The 6338-nt window shown below is 30.3% G+C and overlaps 1 long non-coding RNA gene across 2 annotated transcripts; it reads left to right on the top strand.

Moving 5' to 3' along the window:
• The first annotated feature begins 1825 nt into the window (after positions 1-1825).
• LOC132742564 (uncharacterized) lies at positions 1826-5147 on the top strand. Of its 2 annotated transcripts, XR_009627443.1 has the most exons (5): positions 1826-2596; positions 3433-3545; positions 3739-3871; positions 4587-4668; positions 4995-5147. It is a non-coding gene; the product is annotated as an uncharacterized LOC132742564 (long non-coding RNA). The 2 variants fall into 2 exon arrangements; XR_009627444.1 differs by lacking the exon at positions 4587-4668 and having other exon boundaries at positions 2452-2596.
• Positions 5148-6338: the final 1191 nt, after the last annotated feature.

The raw sequence follows: 6338 nt of genomic DNA, 5'->3' as shown, positions 1-6338 counted from the left end.
TTGCAACATGTTACGACCCAAGTAATTTGAAATGCTTTCAAGTAGGGCGCAAAGAAGATAAGGAGAGAATAATTTACAGACTTCATGACAAAATTGATAGAGTGCATGAACAATTGTCACTCGCTATAGAGAGAAATCAAACACAAGCAAAGAATGACCGAATCGGTCAGTTAAAGAAACTACATCTCAAATTGAAAACTTACGTGAATGACATACATCTGAAACTATGTTCTTATCTTGTGAAACATTACAAGCTCACAGTTCTTGGTTAAAATATCAGTCTCTTCAATTGTTAGAAAAGACAGACCGAAACATTTATCAAAGAGAAGCAACAGAGACCTGTTATGCTGGCAACACTACAAATTCAGAGAGAGATTGCTGCATAGAGCCCGAGATACAAATTGCGAAGTAATCGTTCAAGATGAAAGTTACACATCAATGACATGTGGGAATTGTGGAGTAAAGAACAAACAATTGGGTGGAAATGAAACATTTTATTGCGACAAGTGCAAATATCAAACACATCGAGACGTGAATGGTGCGAGAAATATTATGCTAAAGTATTTGAACATTTTTCCATTTTCATCATAAAAATATAAATGACATTATAGGTTTGACTCGACCTGCCTCGAGTAAGAAGTTTTGCCTCGAATTTTACATATGCGAAAGTCGGGGCAAAAATTCTCTCGGAGTGAATGAGTTACAATACATATTTTTTGCATTTTGCACTTTATGATATCTACCACATTAGATCTATCACTACTGATTAAAAATTGAAGAGGAAATATATAAATAAATATTGTAGATCATTTTCACTGTCAAGTTAATTTGCAATAAGCAATAAGCGGTTTTTTTTTTCAAGCAAAATATTTTCAAAAAGCCACGGTCAAAATAGTCTACCAACACTTTATCAGTAAACAAATTTTGGACGAAAAAAAATCGTAGACCAATGTTAATCTACTAGATTATCTACTAAATCTATTCAGTGATAAATTTACCATTTTATTTCAATTCAAAATTGTGTTCATTTCTCAAGTATAGTTTATGATTGATCATTCCATCAAACGTAAAATAAAATCGGGTTTGCATTTCAATTCGCAGACAAATAAACACGAAGAAAAAAATACCATCATTCTCGATACACAAAAGCGAACAGATTTTTTTTTCCTCTTGAAAACATGAAATATTTGCACCGAATAGCATTTCAAAACATCCACTGTTCTACATTAACAATTGAACATTTGATATTTTTTCCTACTTTGTAGTAAAGAATTTTTCTATCTGAAATATCGTTTGGAGAAATAAACCAAGAGAACTTTTTTTCTTTCAATCTAGAATAAAAAATCTAAAGTGAAGTTTATTCTCAATATTTTTTCAGACATGTCCAATAAAAAATTGATCTAAATCCATTTTTTTACAGGCAAAATATTAACATCATATTGAATGTATATTTTACAAAAAAATAAATCTAGATCTAACAAAACATTTCGCTAAAATATTTTAAATCGCTATTCAACTGACTTTCTGTATTCCGTAAATTTGACAAATAATTGTCTCTATCTACTAAAATATTCACACCATATTAAGTCTACATTTAACAAAAAATAAATCAAACAAAACAGTTCGCTAAAATATCTTAAATCGCTATTCAACTGTACTCTGTAAACTTGAAAAATAAACTTGTCTATCCTGCCTATCAATAAGAAAATATCCATCTTGTTTATATGCTTTAAAAAAATATTAACCCAACATTACATCGTCAAAAGATTCAATTTGAAATTCAACATAAGACTCATGATGATAGATCTAGAAAAATAAAATCAAAATCCAACAACATCAATCTCACGAAGTAATCTAAACTTCAATCTCTCGAAAAAAATTGCATTTTCAGACATAAAATACATTGATATTCTTTTAAAAAATTCGCCAGAGTGAAAAGTATAAACAAATGTCACATACCTCATAAAAATTGAGTAAATATCCAGTAATTATCCACCTTAAATTAAATTTTTTAACACAGCAATTTCCAACACGGCCGAACATTTTAAAAGCGAGACTTGTTATGACCCGTTTGAACGTTTTCTTATTCGAAGCTATATTGATGACGTAGTATTGATGACGTCACATTATAATTATTTTCTTAGAACTATCAAAGGCGAGCTAATTAGCGCCATATTAGTCGATAGAAATATATTGTGTATCATTGAAAACAATCTCTAATGACTTAGACAATAAAAAAGAGTAAATCAAATAAAAAAGAGGAGAAATATACCGACTGTGCCGTATTTAGCCTAAATACTGAAGAAAATCTAAATAAAAACAATAGACGACCTCTTTTACATACATTTTACGTTTACGAAGGGTTTATTCATTTTCTGAATATTACCTATCACATGTTGTCCAACATTGTACGGTCATTTCACAAGTAAAAGCAAATTTACTGTACATAAACTTATTCAGTGCGGGTTTTGATAGCATCGGATTGTATCCCCTTGATTATCAAGCGTCGTTTGTTTGACTTTGTTGTTGTGAGAAATTCAGGAATGGAAACGTCTATTTTCAACGGATTTTCGGGGCGTTTCAAGAAAAATAAAAGGTAAGTAAATTTGTTAGATCGGGTTAGATCATTAGCTATTAAAACTATAAACAACTTCATATGAAATATCTAGCTTGTTTTATTGATTTCATGCACTGTGTCAACAAAAGATGTAAACAACAGCTTTTGATCATGCATGCTGAATGATACAACAGTTTGACATTTCAATCTGACATTTGAAATTTTAAATCAAAAGTAGTCTGTAGAAATGAAAATTGTTTCTGACACTGTATATCTAAAATTGCCAGGGTGCTTGAAAGACTATTTCAATTTGACCAGAAATGAATTTGTCTGTAGAAAAAATATAGCAGAATCTATAGATAAATTTAATACTGACTCTACTCATTGAGTATTCTTACTGATTTAAAACAGTACTGTAGAGTTGTTTATGAATACAAAATGAAAATATCTCTGATCATTTGTGTAACAATTGAGTAAAACACTGAATTATCAGAAATACAGGCCTGTCATGAATGAAAATATATGTATATTTATTTCATACAGAAATTTTCAAGCATTCAAAGCAAAAAACACCATGTAACTAGCATATTGACTTGAAGAACAGGACAGATTATTCTTTTTCAATGACAGCATCAAGTAGCTCTTCTATTTATTTTAATTTGCATGCTTTTTCATGAAACACACAGCAAATTTCAATACACGTTTGAATAATTAATACAGGTACATATCTCAAAATTTCTCACAAATTGTGTTTTTGATGCCATATGGCATTTGTTTTTGATGTAATTGTTTCTTTTTATACCCCATGTCAGTGTATATGCATTTTGTCTCCTTTATTTCTTACATCATTTCTAAATTTCTAAAACTATTTGCAGAAACATGGTCAAAATGTTGATGGTTACTAAGATGAACAATTGAAAAACATCAGTGGCTGGAAAAAAATCAAGTCATGTGCAGTGACTAGAATGAATACAACACAAATTATCAGGTAAAATACTTTTTTTCAAATAAATTGATAAGTATTTTAGTCATTTATATGCTGAACTTGACATGTTCACTCTGGAAAATGAAATTTTGTATATGTTTGAATATGTTAAGATAGAATTGTAGGTGATTTTCAAAATTATAAGACACAGTACAAAGACACACTTAACATTTAGTTTCAATATTTTCTTTTTCAGATTGGAATCTTATGTAGTATTGAGAGTGGATTTTTTTACAATGGACCAGACCTCATGACAAATGTACAGCTGATGGTAATAACAAATGTTCTCTTTGTGCTGCTATTTTATCCAACAGTATTTGACTGTTATGGTAAGTTTTGAATTTTTTTCACCATACTTGAATTACATCATCCAATTTGACACACACCTGTAGATTGTTCTTGCTTCTTTCACATTATTTGGCAAAGTAAACAAAAACAGGAAATTGACTGTAAAATATTCATTTTTATCAATTTGGAGAACTTTACTATGTTTTTCACCATGTATCAATATTAATCTAAGCTGAATTGTTGTTCAAAGGAAGATCTATAAGCCTATTTTTGACAAATAGGTGAACAAAATCTTTCTATGACATGCAATACTGCATATTGAAAATATATTTATCATTGTTATCATTGTTAGACATTTATTTCATTCATTCAACCAGCCTAAATTTATTTGCTTGTTTTGTACAATAAACTGGTTGTAAATCAATGAAATCACTAAATGGTAAAAAAAAATGTGTTCCCTGAGTGACAAATAATCTTGCCTGTGTAAGAAAAGTCATTTTCAGGAGCAAATGTTGTAAAACAAACTATTCCGCAATCCTATTTTGTCTTTTTTATTTGCTTAAGAACACATATTTTCTTAAATGAAATAAAAATGCATATCATCTTTAAATATTAGTTCATTTCTATACTGTTTCATGAGTTTTGAAGCAAATATCCATGTCCATTGAGACAAAAAATCTGAAGTACTGCTGTTTTTCTTCAAAATCTTTGACAAAATGTATGAAACAAAGTAGTCAGAATCTTGTATTTTTTCAGACCTTGTTCCAGATCATTTTCATATAGCTGAGCATAAAAGTGTAGCCTTGTTTTCATTCAAGAGGTCACAGTTGCAGTTATTGTAAGTTGTTTTCAGTTAATATGAGAATTTAATATCATTGACATCATGTTTATATCTCCACCTTTTTGTTTTTCCTTGGGGGTAAGTTATATTAAATTTCACTATTTTACATCAACATGATGTTAACATGTCAATTTATTTGAAATGCAGATAAATTTCATAAGTTTTATCTGTTATGTGCATTTTATTGTTTTACTTTGACTCAATGTCAGTCCATTTTACATTCTGTGATAATATAAAACACTGGATTAATTTCATCACAGATTAAATGATTTACATATATTTTTTTCATTTTATATTTTCAATGATTTCTATTTTGTTTTCAGACTGAAAAGGACAGTTAGCATTGTGGATTATGTATTGGTGACAAAGAAATGAAAATTCACACAAAAAAATCTCCTGACATTGTGAAAAAGCATAAGATGTTGGAATGAGATGTACATATAGGAGAATGAAATAAAATTCATGTCTTCAATTTATTTTGCATTTTTATTGTTAATTTCAAACATGCATGCACAAAAAAGGATTTATAGCCAAAAATACCCCGGCCCAAACAAGGCGGGGGGTCTAAAAAAGAGGTGCCCCCCCTAAATATTATCATCAGATTTTTTTACATATCAACTATATTCCATCCACCAGTACTGGAAAAATATTGAACTTGAAAAAAATGCGTTTACGTAGAATCAAATATTTTGTTAAAGTCTACTTCACTGTCTAAGACCTATATTATGCCCACCTGAAATCTGCATAAAAGACTTTCATTTAACCACAGCTTTAACAAGCAAATTCGTTGAATTTATATCCCCCGCCGAGTACTGGTTATTATTAACACAACAACTGAAGACATAAGGCTATGCAACAGACCAGAACCATTTGATCAACTTTGGCAGGGGACCACCCTAGGATCATTCCTGTAAAGTTTGGTTGCTGTGCAGTCATTTGTTTCTGAGGAGATGTTGTTTAAAGAAATTGCTGACGACGCATGACGACGGACGGTGGGGGATCACAATAGCTCACCTAGATGTAAAAACATCTTAATCTCCAGACTTCATTATTCGTAATTTAGTGATGTTGATCATTATTCCTGTAAAGTTGGTTGATTCTAACTCAAGCACTCAAGGATCAAATAACAACATAATGAAACAGTTTTTACTAAGTCAAGGGAAATAACTCTACAAATACTGGATAAATCCACAAGCGAAACCCCAGGAACAAACTAAATATGCTGAGCAACTTTCCAATAAGGTTAAATGACTCTATGTCAAATCCTTTTTGAGTTACATGCGACACATGTTGAAAATTGCAAACATTTTCTAAATCAAGGGCAATAACTCTAAAAATACTAAATAAATCCAGACGAAAATACCCAGGTGCACAACTACACATGCTGATCAACATTCCTGTAAAGTATCATGACTTTAGGTCAAATACTTTTTGAGTTACATGTGACACAAGTTGAAAATTGCAAAATTTTACTAAGTAAAGGGCAATAACTCTAAAAATAGTAAAAATATCCGGACGAAAATACCCAGGTGCACAACTACACATACTGATCAACATTCCTGTAAAGTTTCATGACTAGGTCAAACACTTTTTGAGTTACATGCGACACAAGTTGAAAATTACAAAATTTTACTAAGTCAAGGGCAATAACTCTAAAAATGCTAAAA

Source organism: Ruditapes philippinarum, unplaced genomic scaffold (genome assembly GCF_026571515.1).
Source record: "Ruditapes philippinarum isolate M1 unplaced genomic scaffold, ASM2657151v2 ctg10344_1_1_1_1, whole genome shotgun sequence".
Taxonomy (NCBI): Eukaryota; Metazoa; Mollusca; class Bivalvia; order Venerida; family Veneridae; genus Ruditapes; species Ruditapes philippinarum.
This window is presented reverse-complemented; position numbering and strand designations above follow the sequence as displayed.